General features: G+C 42.6%; 1 long non-coding RNA gene across 1 annotated transcript; it reads right to left on the bottom strand.

Moving 5' to 3' along the window:
- Window positions 1–1025: 1025 nt before the first annotated feature.
- Window positions 1026–19787, bottom strand: LOC109309809. Its single transcript, XR_002101052.1, has 3 exons — window positions 19776–19787; window positions 5914–5916; window positions 1026–1113 (listed from the first exon to the last, which is right to left on the bottom strand). It is a non-coding gene; the product is annotated as an uncharacterized LOC109309809 (long non-coding RNA).
- Between the last annotated feature and the right edge of the window lie 3091 nt (window positions 19788–22878).

Consider the following 22878-nt stretch of genomic DNA (forward strand, 5'->3'; position numbering starts at 1 on the left):
TAACCCTGAGGTCTTTTTCTGCAGAGCTTCTGCCCAGCCTGTCAGCCCCAGCCTGTACTGGTGCATGGGTTTGTTCCATCCCAAGTGCAGGACTTTGCACTTATCCTTTTTTTAACCTAATGAGATTTCTTTGGCCCAATCTTCCAATTTATCTAGGCCACTCTGAATCCTAGCCCTACCCTCCAGCATATCTACCACTTGATATGTGTCATCTGCAAACTTGCAGAGGGTGCACTCTGTGCCATATTCCAGGTTGTTGAGGAAGATATTGAACAAAACTGACCCCAGGACCAATCCCTGGGACACCCCACTTGATACCAGCTGCCAACTAGACATCAAGCCATTTATTACTACTCTTTGAGCCTGATGCTCCAGCCAGTTTTCTATCCACCTTATAGTCCAGTCATCCAACCCATACTTCCTTAGCTTGCCTCGAGTGTGTTGTGGGAGACCATATCAAAAGCCATACTAAAATCAAGGTACACCACATCTACCAGTCTCCCTGCATCCAGAGAGCCAGTCACCTCATCATAGAAGGCAATCAGGTTGGTCAGGCATGACTTACTCCTGGTGAATCTGTACTGACTGTCCCTAATCACCCTTTTCTCTTCCAAGTGCTTAGAAATGGATTCTTTGAGGATCTGCTCTGTTATTTTTCCAAGGATTGAGGTGAGGCTGACTAGTTTGTAGTTCCTTGGATCCTCCTTCCCTTTCTTAAATATGGGCGCTATGTTTGCCCTTTTCCAATCATCTGAGACCTCTCCTGATTGCCATGAGTTTTCAAAGTTGATGGCCAATGGCTCTGCAATCACATCAGCCAACTCCCTCAGCACCCTCAGGTGGATCCCATCTGGCCCCATGGACTTGTACACATCCAGCTTTTCTAAGTAATCCCTAACCTGTAATCCCTAACCCTGAGGGGTGCTCACCTCTTCCCCAAACTGTGCTGCCTGGTGCAGTAGTCTAGGAGCTGACCTTGCCTGTGAAGACTGAGCTGAAGAGACATTGAGCACTTCAGCCTTTTCTGCCTCCTCTGTCACTAAGTTGCCTCCCCCATTCAGTAAGGGACCCACACTTTCCCTGATCCTCCTCTTGGTACCGACATACTTGTACCTGCCCAAGCAATGCTGTTATAGTCCTCCCTAGACATTTGTCCAAGTTTCCACTTCTTATAAGCTTCCTTTTTGTAATTCAGTTTACTCAAGAGTTACCTGCTAAGCCAAACTGATCTTCTGCCATACTTGCTAGTCTTCTTGCATATCCAGATGATTTGTTCCTGCACTCTCAGTAAGGCTTCTTTGAAGTACAGGCAGCTCTCCTGGACTCATCTCCCACTCAGACTGGCTTCCCAGGGGATCCCGTTCATGGGTTCCCTGATCAAGTCGAAGTCTGCTTTTCTGAATTCCAGGGTGCTTACTCTTCTGCTTTCCTTCTTTCCTTTCCTTAGGATCCTGAACTCAATCATATCATGGTTGCTGCTGCCCAAGTTGCCATCTGCTATTACATTCCCCACCAATTCTTCCCTGTTTGTGAGCAGGAGGTCAGGAACAGCATGGCCCCTAGTTGGCTGCTCCAGCACTCACACCAGGAAGTTGTCCCTAATTCTCTCCAGAAACTTCCTGGATTGCCTGCACACTGCTGTCAGGGTGATTGAGGTCCCCCATGAGAACGAGGTCCTGTGATCAGGAAACTTCCACTAGCTGTTTGAAGAAGGCCTCATCCACCACTTGCTCCTGGTCTAGTGGTCTATAGTAGACCTCCACCACAACATCACCCTTGTTGCTTTCCCTTCTGCCCCTAACCTAGAGACTCTCAACAGGCCTATCTTCAGTTTCGTACTGGACCTCTGAGTAATCATATGGCTCTTTTACATGAAGTGCAACTCCTTCTCCTCTTCTCCCCTGCCTGCCTAAATAGTTTGTACCCATCCGTGACAGTGCTCGAGTCATGCGAGCTATCCCACCACATCTGTGTTATTCCAATCACGTCATAGTTCTGTGATTCTGCAAGGACTTCCAATTCTTCCTGCTTGTTTCTCAGGCTCTGTGCATTTGTGTACAGGTATCTGAGGTAACTAGCCAATTGCCCTGATTTCTCAGGAAGTATGAGAGCACCTCCCCTTTTGCCCCTCTCCTGCTTGCTCTTCCTTCAGATGTCCCACTTACCTCAGGGCTTTGGTCTTCATCCCCTAGCAAACCTAGTTTAAAAGCCCTCCTACCTAGGTTAGTGAACCTGTCTGTGAAGACGCTCTTCCCTGTCTTCATCAGGTGGATCTCACCTTTTCCCAGGAATCCTTCTTGGAGGAACTTGCCATGGTGGCTGGCGGCAACACCACCTGTGCAGCCAGGTGTTGATCTGCAGGATGCACCTGCTCGGGCCTTTTCCTTTGACTGAGAGGATCAATGAGAACACAACCTGAGCCCCAGACTCCCTTACCCTTGCACCCAGAGCCCCATAGTCACTTTTGATATGCTCAGGGTCTCTCCTGGCAGTATCATTGGTGCCCACATGGATGAGTAGCATGGGGTACTAGTCAGAGGGCTGGATGAACCTTGGTAGTCCCTCTGTGGCATCTTGGATCTGAGCTCCAGGAAAGCAGAAGACTTCCCAAGGCAACAGGGCAGGTCGGTAGATGGCTCCCTCTGTCTTCCACAGAAGGGAGTCGCCAACCACCACCACACATTGCTTCTTCCTGGTGATGACCATCTTGACCCTTCCCACCTTGGTGAGGCCTGGCTTGTCTTCCTCCACCAATGGAATGTGCTCCTCCCCCTCTGCTGCTAGGGCTGTATATCTGTTCTCCAGATGAACCACTGAAGCTAGAGGTGAAAATGTCTGCTTGCTGCCAGAAGTCACAAGCCTCCAGCTTCCACCCCCTTGAGTGTCCATGTCCTTTCTCTTCTCTAGTGCTGTATCTGGCATTTCTTCCTCCACCGTTCTGGAGGTCTCCTCCAGCATTGAATCAATGAACACCTCATGGCAGAGGATGCTTCAGAGCCTCATCACCTCCTCCTGTATTTCTCTTGCTGCTCTCACTGCAAGCACTCCCTGACCTGGTCATCTTTGGAAGGAACCGGCAAACCTCAGTCCCCACCACACAAAACCTGGATCTGGGTGGAAGCATTGATGGTGACCAGTTCTGCCAGGACAGAAACCTCACAGGTGCAAACAGAGGCAGTGGCTCTGGCATTGCAACATCCTCCAGTCATTTTCCTGGGTCTTTTAATCTGCCTTTTTTTCTTTTACTGCTCTTCTTCCAAGCAGACCTTCCTAGTAAGTTCACCTGGACCTGGCCTGCTTATTTCTTGTTAGCCCCAAAAAGTTCCTTTCTTCCCCTGCTTTCTCATGCCAAGCTGAAAGACTTGCCCAAAAAAAGTGCTTACTCTGTTTGCAGCCCCTGTTCACTGGCTCCCTGGTTGCCCAGGGAGTCTCCTTTTATACTCTGCTGGGCCTGGACAGTCAGTCCCTGCAGCCAGATCTGAATGTTTCTCCATGGAAACAATAAAATATAGCTTCTGCTAATGGTCACTCACAGCCTCTCCTTTTTTTCCCAGAGGTCTTTCAATCTGTAGGCTTTCACCTTTGCAAACCAACAGTTGAGACTATGCTAGTTCTTAGAAAATAGCCAATTAATGACCAAGCCATTATCTTAACTCCCTTGAAGTTGTTCATCCAAGGTGTCTTATCTCTACTATTATTTAATTTCCTGTTTGTCCATCCTCTGCCCCGCACCTTCACTGCACAACAGTATCTTCCTTTGATTTAACTTTGTGCTGACTGACTGGCTAATATCAGGCAAGTAAATCAATATGCTCATGATATTCATAAAAATAATGCTCTCTCATTTTTCACAGTATCTTTCGGACTTCCCCTCCCCCTCAATCTTCTTAGAAGCCATTTAAAAAAGGGGTGGGGTGGGGGGGAAGTATCAGAGAAACACTGCAAATCTCTGAGCCTGGAAAATAGATAAATACTCTGTTGGCTGAGAGTCCAGCAATAGTCGTCATGGCCATTAATTAACAACACACAGGGCCATTAATTAACAACACACAGGGCCATTAATTAGCCTGATTAATTACTCACATCACTTGTTTGCTTGCTTAGAAAAGCATCTTGGACTCTAAATCATAAACTGGTTTTGTTTAGTCATTGTCTGTGAACAGTGCCTAAAATCCAAAATTATCTCGAGTTCTTGAAGTATCTTTCGGTTCTCTTAAGTCCTGCAGGTAATTTTGAACAACTTCTCCAAATGTAAAACTCAGATTCTTATCAGAAGGGAAAGCATATGAGGCTTACAAAATAAAGTCTGAAAGGTTGATTTCTCACTGCCTGCCTTTGTGGTTAAAATGCAATTTTAGCTCTTGTTAAAAGAGTTCATGGCCACCAGGTAGGGGTTCAAAATATATTGGTCAGAAATCGATTCCTAGAGAGATTTAATGGGTAGTATCTGGGAAAAATATATATAAACCATACATGTTGCATGTCCCATTACATATAAAAAAAAAAGGTTAGTTGAAATGCAAACCATGTTCTTCAACAATTTCCCCTTGCTGACTGAGGCCAGAGTTGAGACAAAAGCTTTGGGGGGAATATTAATGTTCAGGGGGATTCAGAATTATCATTGACCAATACCTAAGTTGAAGATTTGGGATTTGGTCCTTCATGGGAGGAGACTATTTCCTGCACACTGTGAAGATGCAAATTAGCTCATGAGGATGAGTTCAATTTTAGACTGTCCTATGGATAATATGAATACACTGTAAATTCTTATTTGGCACTGCTATTCTTTGACTCCCAGCTTTACATTCTATCTACTAGTCAGTGCAGTCACCTTTAGATAGTCCTCAATTAAATTTAAATTTAATCAGTGCATGAAATCAGACTCTCTTCCCTTCTCTCTTCACTTTAAACTTGTTTGTTGTTGATTTACATGCATTATTATCTAACCAGAAAATATTTAGCTCTTATTTATAAATATAAGATGTCATGCCACAAGATATGGATTAAATGTCTCTGTTAAGGAGTTGAGTGCCTCAACTCTCTATTGATTTGGTGGGTAGTGAGGAGCCTCAGGACTAGGCAGGAAGGGCCCAGTTTTGGCTTTACACTGATTTGCTTCAGTTGAGCTGAATAGTTATTCAGGAATTTACTTTTGTATAGGTAAACAAAAAATTGTGCCCACACAGCATGAGTACACAGACCTATTTTCTCTGTTTGCCTTTCAAGTCAGAGTTATCTTATTTTATCATTTTGCATGATCCTACCTTGTTTGGAATAATGAGAATTATGAGCCTTAAACTTAGACAAAGAAAACAGTTGTGACTTCAATTATTGTTTTCCAAATTGATCATGCTAAAATAAGGAAAAAAAGAATTTTCCATCAGTAGAAATACCAACACAAAAATCCAATGAAATAACACAACAGTTATTATTAAAAAGAAGATGGGAGAAGTTTGTGCAATAGATAATGAAAGAGATAATGATGCTATTTCTGTGGGTGAGACAAAGCATGTCAGTGGCATTACTAATTATATTGCACCATCCTCCTCTGAGATTTTCAAGACAAGTGCTATACAATGAAAATAACATTGCCATTGATTTAAAAAATAAAGGTAAAGGTCTGTCCCAGCCTATCATGCCGAATTTTTATATAATGATTTATGGCGCAAAAAGAGAAGCTTGCAATGGAAGTTATGTTGTTTTGAATAGACCTGGAAGGAACATATCTATGACATGGCCTGGAAAATGCTGGGACACATTTATAATCACTCAAAGTTTTTATGGTCTGGGAGGGAAAAATAAGCCCAAGGAAAATTAGTTTTCTACAGTACTTGAAAAATTAATGGCAGGTTGGGCTATATGCGCAAGTCATCTAGACACAAGGTCAGGATTTTTCTGCAGGTGCAACTTGACAAACTTTGAACACTAGGGTTTTCAGGGGACAGGAGAATACATGAAAACACTTTTATAACTCAAGTCATTTATTTCATAAGAAAGGGCACAAATCACTGTAGCCAAAGTTACTGAAATAAGAGCAATACAAAGACAGTTTCTAGAAGGATGTTACAAGTGGCCTTGCAAGCTGAGGGAATAGGCAATAGATTATGGATTTTTGTATCTTCAGTTTAAATTCAGCCTTACTTGATAGTGGCCATAAGTTGACTTATTACTATATGATGGCTGCTGTGTTCAATAGCCTGTGTGAAATGAGTTGTGAAATGAGTTGGTGGTCTCAGTCCATTTCCTGATGAACAGGTGTCCATATTATAAAAAGCCATCATCCCAATTGGTGCTAATTGTCATCCTTGCTGGCAGTCTCAGCAGAGAGGCTAAGGGCTAATTAGGTATAGACTGACATACCTTCTAACCTCTGGGGGCCTTCCATCCACGTTTGGCTTGAGGAGCTTTGGCATGTCCTTATGGGAGACATTTGTATTGCAGCTGCTCATGTTAGTACTATTCTATAGGTAAATAGAGGTTTTCACTTGTTAGGACTGTCATTAAGCCTGCTATTTTTTGTTTTTACAAAGTGATACTGTTACGTGTAATGTAATGTGACTGCTTTTAAATAGTAATGGTTCTGTGCTAACCCACGCCCCTTATCTCATCAAAATCACAATGTGGAGCAATTCAGTCTGCAATGTGATGTGTGAGTTTGGGATGTCATAGTACTCAGCCAAAATGGGTTGCGCTTTTCAGCTGAAGCCTCTAAGGATGTGCCGTATTAGGAAAAAATGACTTGTGTCCTGTGCATCTATAATTGCTGACCAGTAAAGAAGAAACAAAAGGTTTCTGAGACTTGCCAAAGTTATTGTTCTGGATGGTAAAAGATTGGTTGTGATGCCTTGTGTCAAAACTCTGAAAAATATGGGGTTTGTAAATCCAGTGCTGTGTATGTTGCAGGTGATGGAAGCCAGCATAATGAATAGTCATTGCAGTGGAGTTCAAAAGCATTTTTACTGATAATCCAATCCATTAACTATATCTGTCCATTACTATGTTCAAACTGTTGCCAGCACAAGGTGCCCAAGGGAGGCAACAATTGGGTTCGTTGTCCGGTGTGCGTCGCACCAAATAAACACACTGGGGGGAGAAGTAGACAGAGTTTATTTGAGCTTAAGTAAAAGGCACAGGGAGACTGTATAGTCTCAAATCCTGCGCACTTAGCCCTGCAACAGTGTACTTTTTATACCCTGGTTAATTTTTTGCAGTGGTTTTTTACCAGCTGGCCGTCCTCTTCCTCCCCTTTCCCTCCTCCCTTGCTCTTATGGATGCTGGCCAGCTCAGTTCTCCTCATATGGGAGACCTATTTTGCTCTTTTTGCAAGGTGTGCATTCATTCCTTTCAGTATCCATGATACGTACCAAGGGACTTTAATGCGATTTAAAAAGAAATAGGATTAGGCAAACCATGAAAACTCAAAGGGTTTGAATAATACCAGACAAGGGCACTAATGGCAATGAAAAATGCTTACAAAGGCATTCTTAATTTAACTGTCTATCACCACAAAACTGTAGTGAGAGACAAGAGAGTACAAAATGCTTTGATGTTGTATGATACTGGGTGTTCATTCTTAACCCTTTTCATTTCTGATCAGGTAGTAGGATTTGCAGAAGGCCTCCACAGCTTACAACCTGTTATAGTTTGCTGGTCTGATGGCCTCTTGCTCTTCTGAATCTACCCTACTGAAGATGGTAATTGATCATTTTTGGCACGAGATGCTACTTCTAGCAGCAGTAACAGTATATAAATTTTAAATTTGTTCTGCTTGACAGAGGGGGATCATGACCAAGCAGTAGAGACAGGAAGCCAGGAAACGCTGGAAAGACAGCGTTATAGCTAAGACATTGAGCTGATATGCAGAAGAGCTGTTTCAGTTTCTAGCTTTGACACAGATTTCCTGCCACAGATGTGATCCCCGTGGGATTTAACTTTCCTATGCCTCACTTTCACATCCCAACCTGAAAATGGTTCCACAATGAGATAGTTATTGTATTTATAAAGCATACATATAAGTACACTGAAGGTGGCCTTAGAATTGTCTAGAAAGATGATGCTAATTCCTGCTGGGACATGAACATATCATTTAATATTTCTATTTCAGTTCCTCTGTCTGTGCAATGTAGACAGTATCTACCTCTCAGAGACACAAAGAGATAAGGGTTGTACAGCACTGTGACAACTGAAAATGCCTAATGGGTACTGAATACTATAAGTATTGGTCAAGGGCAATGGAGTCTCCAGGGTGTGGTTGGCACACCTGTACAGGTTGGCACACCAGTCTTGACTGGTGGGGAAGAAATACAGGCTCTGTCGCTTTACTGATCTCCTTACTTATAGACTGGCTACATGGATCCAATCTTTATATTTCCTGGGAAGGCTGCATGGTGTCTGCATAGATGCTAGCAGTACATTTTGGGTAGATCTTCAGGTCTTTATCTATGAAAACACATCCCCCTGGTATATGAGCTCAAAGAAAACTTAGTCTGCTGCAAGAAAACAAGTTACAGGGGAAGGAGTCAGACACTAAAGATGAACATAATTATGCATGCTAAACAACTACAGCATGCAGAAACACAATCCCCTCCCATGAAGACCCAAATCCCAGAGCTTTACCTAGTTTATTCTAGGTATTGGTCAATGATCATTCTGAATCCCCCTGAATATTAATATCCCCAAAACATTAGTCTCAACTCTGGCCTCAGTCAGCGAGGGGAAATAGTTGAAGATCATTGTTTGCATTTCAGCTAACCTTGTTTTATATGTAATGGGACATGCAACATGTCTGGCTTATGTATTTTTTCCTGGCTACCACCTGTTTAATCTCTCTGTGAATTAATTTCTCACCAATATATTTTGAACCCCTACTTGGTGTCCATGAACTCTTTTAACAAGAGCTAAAATTGCTATTTAACCACAAAGGCAGGCAGTGAGAAATCAACCTTTCAGACTTTATTTTGTGAGCCTCATATGCTTTTCCTGCTGATAATAATCGGAGTTTTACATTTGGAGGAGTTGTTCAAAATTACCTTATCACATCTGACTCATTGGAAGATGAGAAGAAAAAGGGCTTAAGGGCTCTCTCTGCTGTGACTCTCCATATAACCGCTCCTGAAAAGCAGCAGGAAGTTATAATAGTGGTATAAGTACTAAGGATCTGTTTCTGAGCAAAAAAGCAGAATTCACCCCATGAAGCTGAGAGGCAGAAGCAACTCTTCAAAAGCTGAGTTGTCATGCACGTTTGTTAACCCAAAAAATCTCTATCTGTCACACATACACACACAAATAAAATCCAGTACTCATAACCTACACGAGATACCATATTTTTCTCACATACCACCTGTTCCCAGATAATACATGCACCCTATCTTGGGAATGCAAAATAAAGGGAAAAAAAAAGATTTTTTCAAATCCATGGCTGAATGATGACTGCACGGAGATCCTGACTGGCTCAGTTGTGGCCACAAGAGGACTAACACTGTAGTTCTGACCCAAAGGGTGAACTCTGTCCCCTTCACCCCTGGAGCTGGCAGGCAAAGAAGCACGGCAAGCATCCTACAGTGTCTCCATGGTTTCCCTTCTTTCCCATTTAGAAAATCAGATTTTCTAATTTTGGAGGGTTGTTTTTTGGAAACCTGCTGGGATTTTGGATATATGTGGTATCCTTTTGGAAAGATATATGTGGTGAGTAAATATAGTATATATCAATGGTCATTTTAGATGCTGCAGTGTTATTGAAATATATTAATCTGACAAACAGCCTCAAATGCTCTAAGGACAAGTAGGTCTTAAGGTCAGCCCTTAGTTAGGCAAGAATACAGAAGGAATGGCTCAAAGGATGTTTAGAGTTATCTTAGAATTAAGATTATTTATTTAAATTTATTCTTCAAAGTCTTGTTCAAATCCGCTTGGTATCAATGGAAAGACTTACATTCACTTTAGTGGAAGATTAATACTCTGTATATTACAATTTGATACTTTGTATGTTACACAGTATTAATTACTATACAAATGTATATTTTGTATATTACAACATTTAATGTAAGAAAATAAAAAAATACAACAGTATACTGTGAAGCAGTAAAATAATTTGTGTCTATTTACTATCTATTATTTACTTCTTTCTTAGACAAAGCTCCTGTAAATGTCTAAGAAAGAATAAGGATGCTAAATGAACTTTAATAGAATGTAAGTGCAGAAAAAATCTATTCTTTATTAGATATATAATCTTCTTTGAGACCTTATTTAAAATCCTGTGCATTTCCAGAGAGGGTAATATATTAATAAAGTTTTAAAATTTGAAGCATAGACAATAGTGGTGAATCTGATCCCTATTTTTCATTTTCATTTTGTGATTGTTAAAGAGCAAGTCAGCCAAAAAGAACAAAAGTTTATCTGAGTCTACAACAAGAGACAGTGAAGTGGAGATTTAATTAATCCACTGCCAGTTTGTCTGAAGAACTCCTAAACTTTGTTAACTCTGATTCCAAAATTGTGTGAAAGATCTTTGGACTGTTGATACAATTGAATTAAACCAATTGGATTTTAAATTATTACTTTTTCAGTTCATCCAACTGGCATAATAAGAAAATGCAAACTGTAATTGAAAAAAAACCCCAGGAATCAGAGCAAACGTTAGGAAGCACTTATTTTAATACATTGAATCAGAAATCTGTAGAATAGTTTGTTGTAAGTACTGAGTTTGTTTGCAGAAATATCTTTCAAACAGAAGAATCCTGATCCCAGTGCAGAACCTGCTTAAACGTTCAAATGCGTGGTTTTTCTCTGTGGAGTACACATTATGGCCAGAGCTGCATTGTTTCAGGAGATCATGGTTTATGAGCTACAGTCCTCTGCAGGTGTCATTCATTGTGCTGTGGGTAGAAGTTTGGAGGGCAGTATACGGATCCCTTTTCCTTTTCTAAAGATTTGGTCCCAGGAGGGAGCAAGGTTAAAACAGTTCTTGTTCCAGGAACTGCTCTTGTACATTTTCTTAAATCAGAATCATTCATAGATTACTCCTCCATCCTTTTTCCATGGGAGGCAGAAGATTGTGTAAATGGAGTGTGTGTTTCAGAAGTCTATAAGGGCTGGGTCAGGGCACTGGTGGCTCTAGCACTGATCTAATATGTGACCTCACCCACTTAACCTTGTTGTGCTTGTTTCCATTACTACATGGGAATAGTGATTCTTGTCCTCTTTTGCAGTGTGCTAGGTTCTGCAGTTGGAAAAACTAGAAGTGTTAAGTATTAGCATTAGTGCTTACTAGTCAATGAAAAGCTGTTTAGTTTTCACAACCATCACTGGAATTGTTAATGCAAATCTTTGCTTCCTATAATGCTGAAAAAATAATTTTTATTTTATAAGCTACATCTTTAAAACACTGTTGCAGAACTTCAAAATCTGGTATATATTTTAGCTGTAATTTGCACAGTGGCATATCATTTTAACCGTAGATTAAGCCAAGAGGCTTAAGATCATATAACATGGTAGACAGAAGGAACAAGATGGGGTAGAGGCTTCAATTACAATATGCATAAGAGTATGTAACTCTATGTAATTGTTAAAGAATTTGACCCCTTATTTTCAGTAAATGTTAATCTTAACCCAGACATAAATTTAGTTAAGATAGGTAATGCTTTAGACACTAGATAAAAAAATCTTCTACTTTAATTTTTGGGCTACACATTGCTCCTAGATACACTGCCATAAATTTGGAGCAAGTCCATTAAAGTTAATATACCACTGAATTTATACTTGTTTAGCTGATATCAGACTGTTCAGCTACACTGTTGTTTTGGTAACACCAGTAGTCAGCAATGCACTGTACATACACACACAGGACAGCACTGTTTCTTTCATACAAGTCCCACAGTGGTGGTTCTTAATTGGAGTGCTACAAGAACCTGGCAGGGATGCTGCAATGCTGGCATTATCGCCACAGGGAGAAACTTCCCTGTGTGCCTTTGTTTTTAGGAGGCAAGCCAGAGCTGAGCTGCAAAGAGCTTCAGCAGAAAGGCAAGCCTGTCTGCATAATATAACAGAAGCTGACATGCCTTTCTGCTGAAGTCACTTCTCAGTTGGGTTCCAATGTGCTTCCTGAAAACCAATACATGGCACATTTTCACCCTGTAATGAACCAGTGGTGGTAGTGATGGTGCTCTGGCCTCTTGCCTACCCCCTTCCCATCCTGGGACTCATTCAGGGAGTCCTGCCCTTCACACCCCCTCAGCACTCCCCACATGCAGCATGTGTTGCCCAGCCCTTCATCCCCACTGGCTGAGCATCTCCCAGTTCTGCCCATTAGGGCCCCAAGGCTGGAGTTCAGGGGCCATTGCTCTTGGGACCTAAGGGAAGAACTTGCCCCAAGTGTTTCCCAATTCACACCAGTGACCTGCAGCCATGTGTGGAGAGTCCACTGCTGCTCTTGAAGCCAACATATGCTGGGGCAGGCAGAGCTCAGGGAGCATTCCTCACCAGCAGCATGCAGGGGTGAATACAATATAATTATATAATCAATTAATAAAACATTAAGAATAGACATAGAATGTTTATATTATAATAGTCATAATATATGTATATTAGTTTTGTAAGTGGGGTGCTGCTAAATGAGGTGCCTTGAGTCTAGAAAGGTTGGGAACAACTGTCCTACAGTCTTAAAGAAAAATTAAAACTCTAAGATTATGCCCCATTTATTCTGTAAGAGCCCATAAAGGGACAATGCAAATTCAGGATCAAGAAGTAAGAAGACAGTGATACTTAGCACAGACTATTCTCAGCATGCCCCTCAGGGTAGAGAAGGAGAACTGCCATGCCGTGTTGTTGCATGTGTCCTTCACAACATCTGTGAGACCAGTGGGGAGGTCTCTATAAAACCTGGGCAGAGGAGGCATGGCATGTAGGTGAAGCATGGTATGCTGAGGATGCATGGTGCAGGGAGGTTAGGGAGAGAGAGCCCCATACTGACGTTGGGGGCACTGGCCCTGCATATTGGCAGGGAGTTGAGTCTGTGAAGCCCTGGTCAACTATCTCTTGGTTGCTGGGCACAAGGAGTGCTCCCTGGATGAGTAGGGCTGGGGGTTTCAAGTCCCTGAATGCCCATGCTCTAGCACTGGCAATGGACCCCAGGCTTGGATGCTCAGTGCCCTTTCCCCCCTCTTCTGGCCCCAGTACTCTGGGACCCTGTAGCTGCAAGCCGTAAAACCATTGCAGCACCACAGGCAAACATGGCCCAGGTGTCTGCTGGCATTGGCTGAGCCGCAGAGGTCAGGTCTCCACATGGGACCAGTCCTAGGGGTGGATGTATATGCTGGGGTCTGGGTTGCAGGTGCCCAGCTGTAGCCTCTGAGATGTGGTATGTGCATGCTAGGGTGGGGCTGTGCATATGTGCAGGGGCACAGGCATCCCTGACTGGCTGTGTGGGTGCCAGTGTTGGGGTCTGTGGTATTGTGCTGAATGTAGGGACTCACCTGGGCTCAGTGATGGGATCTGTGTATGTGTTGTGGGGTGCTTTGTGATGAGGTGTTGGGGGTGTGGAGACATGGCCCAAAGACTCGGGTGCCAAGGTCCTCGGGCTCATGGAGAGGATTCCAACACCTCCCTTCCCCCCACAGCCTGTGGCCGACAGGTGTCTGGAGGCTGGACTGGGGAGAGGGGCTGTGCTTGCTCAGTGCTGGGACAGGCTGGAGGCAGGACCTGCTGGATGCTCAGCCAAAGAAACCAAGTGCAGGCTGAGTGCTAGGGTGCCTACCTGTGAGGAAGGGGTAGGAGAGACCACAAAGCAGGCTGGGATGCTGGAGGACAGTGATCTAACTTGAATCGATAGGGGAACGGTACACAAGTTTGAGACACTGGTCTATTCTAAATCAATCTCAGTTGAGAGTACCTTGCACCAGGTCTGTCTTAGATCACTTGTGCCATTTTTAGACTGCTCTATGTGTGCTGAACTTCTGTATGTGCATCTTCGAAGAAGCTTTAGTAAAGTGCCTCCTCTGTCATACTGAAGCATGAGGATGCTGAACATATGAGACTCTGAGGTTCCTGAATTGTGCTGACTGGCACACATCGAAGCAGATGTTGGGCACAGTACAAGTGCCCTATGGTTACAGGTTTAGATCTATCTACATTCACTTAGACTTGTCTTAGTGTAATGTTTGTACATGCCTTTGGGAATGTAGCTTTTACCAAGCACTACAAACAGTTGAAGGCTTGAAAGAAGCGGGGGTTTTTTAGTGCTCCCTTCAATGCATATCTAGCATAATATCATTCTAAGGAGCTTTCTGGAAGGGAATATGAATAACATCTGAAAAGGACTTCCAGGCTATTAAGGGAAGCAGCTCTTAATAAAGCATATTTTTTATGGGAAATAGTCACTTTGTGAGCATGTTTCCAAAGTCTTTGTGGCTTTGAATGCTTATGTATAAATGCTGCTCTTGAAGTTTGTTCTGTTGCTTATGATCCAGGCTGCATGCTGAAATGCAGTGACAGGTTGGCAGAGATAATCACTGCAAGATTCTGTTGGTCTGTGTATCACAGCCATGCATACAAAGGATTATTTAAGTTATTTACAATTATTTGCAATGCTGTATGTGTTAGGATAAGAGAGGGGGAGAAACTGCATTCAGATCCAAGCTAATTAAAGATGTAGCCTTTGACTGGATTTATCCTTCCTGTTGCTAAGAAAGCTGTGTAAAAAAATCGCATGTACAGCATAATTGGATGGGAAAAACCTTTTTTTTTTTTTTTTTGTGATAAAAAATTTAATTTTTTTTTTTTTTAAATGCTTGTTTTAAATTGCCTTTCCAGTTTGGAAAGGTATCATTTTGCCACACAAAGTTTTACCTGAAAATATATTTAATATTTAATTTATCTCTGTGACAGATTTTTGGGAAAATTCAGGATTTTGCTCCAGCAAATGGTGGAATAATTTTAGGTGTGGTTGTTTTCATTGGCGGAGACAGTTACATTGCCCCCTTTCTCCTATACATTGGGACAGCTTTTGGCTGCTTTTCTGGGGAAGGTTGGCAGGTGGGTGCAGACATATGTCACAACTGAACTGCTCTAAAATATCACTAACTGGGGGATGCTTCACAATTGTGTGTGAAGTACTGTAGCTCTGACAGCAGGAGGTGGGAATGAGTGCTCAGTCCAGCATGCCCTGTAGTGAGCGCATGGGGGAGTGCTTACACCCATGCTTTGGAGGTCCTAGGGGTGGGTGACCTGTGGCTGGGGATGTTTTTACTTTTCTGTTTTCCCTTCTCTCCTAAACTTCAGTTCAGTGAACATCAGTAGCTTGGAATTGACTGAAAACTATGGTGTGCTTGCCTGAGTTGGGGTCCCTCAGATGGGGAGAGCGCTTTGATCCGTATTTTGGTTCCTAGGGGTGCAGGGCATGACAAGGGTGCACAGTTGAGTAGGGAGTGAGGACACAGATATTTACTAGAAAAATAGCTTTTATTGAACAGACCAAAGGTGCTCAACCCTCGGCATGGCGGCCATATTTGACCCCTGGTGCCATGTCACCTGGTCTGCAGGGCTCTCCACAGGTCTGTGGGGATCCCTGCAGGCTGTGGCCCTACATGCTAGATTGGGTGCTTGGAGCAGCACAGGCACCGATCCTGGCACATGGTGCCAGGAATGGGCAGTGCAGGGCCGCAGAGCCCAATCCTAATGCCTGGGGCCAGGTGGGCATGGCGTGGTCTGTTTCAGGCAGCTTTAAACTGTTTTAACAGGCTTATATGTTTGTCCACTTCAGGTTTAAATCACATTTAGACTGGTCAAGTGTTATGTATGTCCATATCTAGTCTTCTAATTGCACAGGGACACTGGTTTAGGCACTGTGTTCAAAGCAAAGGTGTTACTAGTGCTTTCCTATGTCCCACTGATGAGTGGGTGCTAGAAGTGCCCCTGTAATGACTGCTGTAATTTATGCCAGGGACTGTGCCAGTTCCAGGATAGTCCCAGGTCTAAGGTGCTAAAAGGTGGGTTAAAGTCAGCTTTCCTTCCCCACTGTCCTGAGGTACCCTGCAGATTCCATAGCTGTAGCTCAAAATTTGGACTCTTCCATCTGGAGCAAACTTTTGAATAATCACTAATACAGTAATCTAAGCACAATGGTTTCCAAGGAGATGCATCAAAGCAAATGCCAATCATTTCATTTGGTTCTGGTTGCCAGTAAAGAGGAATATGGAACTGAATATGAAAAAGAAGCTTGTGGGGTGTTGTTCTGATTTGAAAGGTGATTTTGAAAAAAATGGTCTATTGAGGTCTCATGTTTATCATCTCAATTATTGCCAGCCTGAATTGTACAAATGTACATTCAGCATAGATGTAAAAATGTGCTGGATTTCTTTTATTATTATTATTATTATTTAACATTTTAACTACTAGTCTTCTCTGAGCTGCTTCTGGTTTATAAACTGCAGCTTTAAATATTCTGCAATCCGAATTTAACTAAGTTCTGCTGAGGATGAAAACAGCCAAAATGGAACCCAGCTCCCTCTCCTGCTGTATTACACTGTGAATGAGAGTAAAGAAGTAAACAATTATTTTGGTCAGTAAAGGCTGAATACACAGAGGACCACACTGGTTAAAGGAGGAGCTTTTTTTAACATACTGCAGTTATTTTTCTGAGTAGAAAGTCTGTTTAAAATAGGAAATACTGTTATACTAGTTTAACAGGTTCAGTGATTTGAAAATGACTATTGTATTCTAAAATTCATCTAATTAATTGAAACTTAAACTTGTCACATCTTTTTTTAAGGATGACATTGTAGTTGCGTTAAAACATCTGTCATCTTGACATTTGTATGAACATTTTTTTCCTAATGGTCAGCTTGTCACAGTTAATTAGTCTTTAGACATATGAACAGCCATAAAGCAATGTGACTTTGAAAATCCTGTTGCTAGATACCTATAACACTGAACTCTAGAGAGGCAGTACACTTATTGGATATTTTTGCTATAAAGCCTTTCCACATGAATTGATATAGTTTACTTTTGCTAAGGGAATACACATTTCTCCATGTGAAACATTTTGTGTTTCTGCTTTTATGCCCTGTATAGATGTATCCAACTTTATTGGTTTTGAACAGAGAGTAGCTCCAGCTGCAATATGCAAATCCAGACCAGAATTCTGAATCTTTCCTACAACATCTAGGGATTGGAAACAGTAACGATTAATGGTTTTTGCACGATTTAATTTTTGGGTGTGCAGCTTGATACTTATTAAACAGACTTGCTCTGCAAAAAGCATCGACCAGTTGCTTCCTAAAATCAAAAGTTGAGCACCCACACTATCCAGACTTTTTAAAAAACTGTGAATTCAGATCCACAGTTATGAATTGGGCTATTGCAAAAATACAGGCTGTCTTCAGAATTTGAACTCATACCCAGACTCATGCTTTGACACACCCAAAGTATGCTACTGTGTAGATCAAGACTTTGGAAAAGAATTATGACGCTATGAAGAATATATAAGTTTCCAAGAAGAAAGACAAATGGTAAATCGTGTCCATAATTAATGATATCCAGATAATAACTTAGTCTTACAAACATTTTAATGTCTGTATTTTAAATGATAAATTAGTACTTCTGTTTAGCACTCCTGTATTAATAAATTCTTCAGCGAGCTCCAGTATGTTGATGATGCTGTAGTGCCCACTCATTCAGAAGCAGATCTTGAGGCAATTGTCAACATTTTTTGCGAGGCATACAAGAAAATGGGACTGATGCTTAGCATTCAGAAGACTAAGGTCCTGCGTCAACAAGCTTTTAAGGAGCAGTCCCCAGCTCTGGTAAATCAGATTTACAGTGAAACTTTGGAGAACATTGAGTATCGCCTGTAGCTTGGAAGTCACCTCTCGCAGAAGGCTGACATTGACAAAGAAATCCACAATCACCTCAATTGTGCAGTGCAGCCTTCAGACACCTGAGGAAACCAAGCTCAAGGTTTATCAAGCAGTTGTGCTTCCTGCCTTACTGTATGGAGCTGAGACATGGACAATGTGCAGGAGACACCTCAAGTAGCTGGAGAAGTTCCATCAATGGTACCTGCAGAAGATACTTTGAAATCAGTGGATAGACAGATGAACCAACATTAGTGTCCTCTCACAGGTAAACATCATGAGCATCAAGGTGATGATCATCCAACATCAACTTCACTGGGCCAGCCATGTCATCCCAATGTCTGACCTCAGACTCCCCAGGCAAGTTTTATTCTCCCAGCTCAGTCAAGGCAGATACTCAAGAGGAGGGCAGAAAAAGCACTTCAAGGGCATCCTGAAGGTCAGCTTGAAAAAAGACAACATTTCCATTAACTCATGGCAGACCACCCCATACGGGGGACAAGTCTGCTGCAAGGATCTCAGTATTTTGAAATCTTATGTCAGCAACAGGAGATGGAAAAATAGGAGTGGCAGAAACAGCATGCTGTGGACTGAACCAGGAACCCAGAGTCACATGCCCCACATGGAAACATGTGCCCAAGCTGCAGCAGAATCTATTGATCCTGGATCGGCCTCATCAGCCATATTTGGACCCACAGATAAGACAACCATGGAAGACAATCATCCTTGACTGTGAGGGATTGCTGATAATGGGGACTAATATATACTCTAATAGATTGTTTAAATCTTTATGGGAATGAAAAGATATGCAGGATATTGGTGTAAGAAGCCGTTTAGAGCATGACATAGGCAGTGCTTATTTTCATATTATCTTTGGGGCTGCATAAGTTCCAGCACACAGTTAATTCTCCTTGCTGGTCTCCAAGTGCTTGGCAAGGAAGAGTAATCAGGCCTTTTCAATGCTGCTCTGCTCTCCCTGTTTTGGGATCCTATGGATGTATCTTTGCTGAGTCCAGGACCTGTGTAAGGAGGCGGTGCATTTGGTGCAAGACTGAAGACATAGTTACCATATATCAAATCTGATGAGTGCACAGAAAAGCTAATACAAGAGGGTAAGGGAGCATATCTAAAAGTAGGTAGGAAGTAAATATCCACCAGGTAAGAAGTCTCTGGTAAAATGAATGAATTGGAGCTGTACTTACTGCTAGGGATATAGCCTTCATGTTGATGACCTGTCCCCTAGTAGATCTCAGAAATCTGAGCAGATGTTGGTGAATCTAGGAATTTCTGGGGCTATTCCCCCTCCTGTTCCTTTGCAGAAGGTCCTATCCCTCCTGAATAATTCAGAGAAAACTGTGAGCTTTTCCTCCCTCCTTGCTTCCTCAGGCAGGTTCTTAACAGACAAAGAGGCGATCAGGGACAATGTGATTAAATCCTTCAGTGGGCAAATGGGGGATATTTTCCCATGACCATAATTCAATTTCGTGTGGCGCTGCAGTTTCCCCGGCACCTGACCAGCATTTCACAATCCTGCTGTGTAATGCAGCTATTTCTCTCTTTGAATCAAGCATTCAGCATGCAGCCTGACTGCTGTATAAGAGAACCATGACAAAATTACAGAACACTCTCATAACTAGTTTTATGAATCAAACCCTAAGCCCTCTATTACTTCACATACAACCTAACAAGCAGTAATGCTAAATGTCTCAGATGCTGAAGCAGTTTGCTGAGTACTAGGATAACAGAACAAAATAAACACTAAAAAATGTTGTCACCCTGTGATAAATATATAATACATCACACTTCAGGCGTTCAAAAAATTAGACTCTCACGTCCACCTTCTTAGCAGATATAGATCACTGCAGCTTCTCGGACTTTCATCAATTTACATCACTTGAGATCTTTAACTACATTTGGCTGGTAGATAACCCCTTCTTGTAAAATTAAGATTGCATATACTTTTTTCACTATCAAATCATGAAGCAAATGTATGGTCAGATTCTAAGCAGTGCTGGAGCTCAGAATCTGTCCTGACTCAAAGAGGTGCTGCTTAACACTTCTTCAGATTTGGTCCAGAGTCTGGTAGGCTTCCTGCCGGTAATGTTCTGAGTTAGGAAGCATCTTTGGCAGGTGGCTAACCAGTAAGTAGCCACTATCTCAGATCTTCACTTTAGACACTGCCAGTGGGATGAAGACAAAGCACCGTTTTTCATTCCCTCCACGTGATAGAGGTTCACCTGTTAACTTAAGGTTGATGATGCACATTCTAAATCACTATATCCCTACAGAGTTAACATATTAACAAATATCTTAAGATCATTAGAGTAGTCATACAAGGGAAATCTGGCATTCCACAAAATGTTTTAATGTCTATCTAGATCGGATGATACATTATCCTGGACTCTCTTCAAGTCTCTAAGAAATTCTTTCTGTGCTGTAGTATACACAATATAGCCCTCAACTACAGCGTTCCTTTAACGCACTGATTCTCTCCCAGGGTGCCATGGTCCCTCTGCAAAAAAGGTAAAAAATTTAATATAGACATCAGCTTTTTTAATCGGATGCACTGAATCGGGAGCACTGAATTCACAAGAGTAATGGAGGGGTGTCATGGAATCAATGCTACTTGTGAAGACTCCCCAGGAAATGGCCTTATGTGGTCTCAGTCCCCGGAAAAGATGTCCTGAAGTCAGCCCTTGTGTGGTTTCACAAAGGGTAGCCCTCTGGCTTTGAGTCCTGGCTCTTCTCAGACCCTGACTTCCCTAGTGATCTGTACCACCACCCCATCTCTGAGAGCTCCTTCTTTTTAGTTAGTGGGGGGGGATGTTTTTTCTTCAAAGGCAAGGGGTCTCAGAGTGCCAGTGTCCCAAACAGCACAGCAGACTCTGCTCAGCTCCAAACAAAGTCTTTATTGTGCTATTCTCTTATTCCTAGGCAACCACAATTGCAACAACACAGTTACAAAACTATAGTATTAACCTGAGGACAACAATTACCCAATAATATAAAACATAAAATCATGGCAAAAGAATCAAGTAGGGCCTGCAACTAGGCCCAGACTGCCGTGTCCCCCTGGGTTGAAAAGGGCAGATAGGTGAAACTATTTACAGTAAAGCCTGCTGATGCTGAGCCCCTGCAAAGAGTTCTTGTAGGGAACTTCAGGCTAAAACTCCAACCTACTTATCCTCTTTTGTCACAATGGGTGCCTTGAACCCAATGCCTTGAGTCCAGCGATGGGTGTCTTAAGCCCAGAACGGCTGAAAACCACTGCTTTGATGGAAAGAGGGACATTAGCACACAAATGGTCAGCTATTGAAACTGATATGGACATGAGTACCTTTGTAATTACACCACAAACATATTTTCATGTGCAAATGCACTGCAAGTGTACTTTTGAAATATTTTTGTGCAGGAGTCTTAGCCTTGTCCTCCTTCTGTCTACACTTGATGTTCAGCTGAACAGCAAAAAGACAATTTGTACACCTAGGCTCCAGAACCAAGTTTAATTATGTAGCCTGAATATGTATTTTATGAGATACAGTAACAGAATGCTTTACCGCCACAGAGTGCAGGACACACAACTGTAACTCATACAGTGTAAATTGAAAGTTAAACATATCAGAGTTGGGCCAGAACTAGATTTCTGAGTTCTGAATAGATCTGAACTTAGTTAAAGCTCAACCTGAGAACCATGCTTTCACATTCACTTTCCTCAGGTGTTACCTAGGATAATTAAGAAAAAGATAGAATAATCCAAGGTAACCTATGCTAGGTGCTACTACAGCTCATGCTAGATTAAAGCTCTTTTTGTGAGTTGAATCCCTGCTAATGCCACAACGTGCTGCTGGAGTTTTAATAGCAGGTATCACATAGTTAAGGATAAATGGCTTTACTGCACTCATTGGGCAGAATTCTACTTCACTTAATGTGCCCAAATGGCAATTTTCCAGCTACGTAAGTGGCATTTTTTGGCACTTAAATCCAGTTTGTGATTCTATTACCTGTGCAGTGCAGGCACATAATTGTCCACACAGCAACGGAGCATGCACAGTAGGCTATATAGGCCAGGCAAGTATTCAGCTACAGATGCACATATCTGAGTGTACATCCAGCTCAGAAAAGGAGATTTCTTAACAGCTGAGTGGTTGAGGCAGCAGCAAACCCATCTTATAGGCTCCCTTCACCCAGAGGGAATTTGACCCTGCATCTTTCAGACTACCAGTCCACTTTCCAGCACTCCTTTTGCCAACTGAACTATTGGATCTTTAGTTAATACTCACTGGATGGAGAGCAGTGGGTGCATCTACTGCACACCGGTATAACAGTCAGGAGCTGTGATGTGGAAAGCAGCTGGGGTGGCAGCAGGGGCTGGGCTGCTTGTAGCAGTTGTGGCCTTTGAACTGGCAGCAGCAGTGGTGGTAACCATTTTGGTGTCTGTAACAGGGAGCCCCAGCCCTGTTACTAGAAAGCAGAGTGGCTCCTTTAAAACCAGAGTCTTTAGGGAACAGCCTGCCAGCAGAGCAGGGGTTAAGGAGAGCTCTGCAGGCTTGTCAGCTGACTGAGGCCATCACATGACCAGGGGTTGCTCAGGCCAAAGCTATATAAGCCCTGGGTTGAGCCAGCAATAGGCAGCTGGCCCAGGCTGAGGCAGCGTGTGGGCTACTGAAGGTCAGGGACCAGAAGAAAACAGCTCTGCTGGCCAGGGTACAGGACAGAGCACCTGGAGTGAAGAAGCCACGGCATAAGCAGGCACGCTGCCTCTATTATTTGACTTTGTTATAGCCCAGGGACATAGTGTTATGTTGTAGTTTAACCTGGTGGTTTTAGGATGAGGCTATGAGGGGAGGTGGATACCTCATTAGTGTTCAGGGTAGTGTGGATACAGGGCCAAGAGAGCCCAACGCTAGAGGGGCACAGCTACACAGGGCCAGGACCCCAGAGGTGGGAGGAGACTGATTACAGCTAGTGCCTCAAAGCTGAGCCGGACAGTGGGTCTAGGCTAGACGGCCTAGCTACATTATAGGGACAGAGG

This window comes from Crocodylus porosus, unplaced genomic scaffold (genome assembly GCF_001723895.1).
Source record: "Crocodylus porosus isolate Cpor-Errol unplaced genomic scaffold, CroPor_comp1, whole genome shotgun sequence".
NCBI classification, from domain to species: domain Eukaryota; kingdom Metazoa; phylum Chordata; order Crocodylia; family Crocodylidae; genus Crocodylus; species Crocodylus porosus.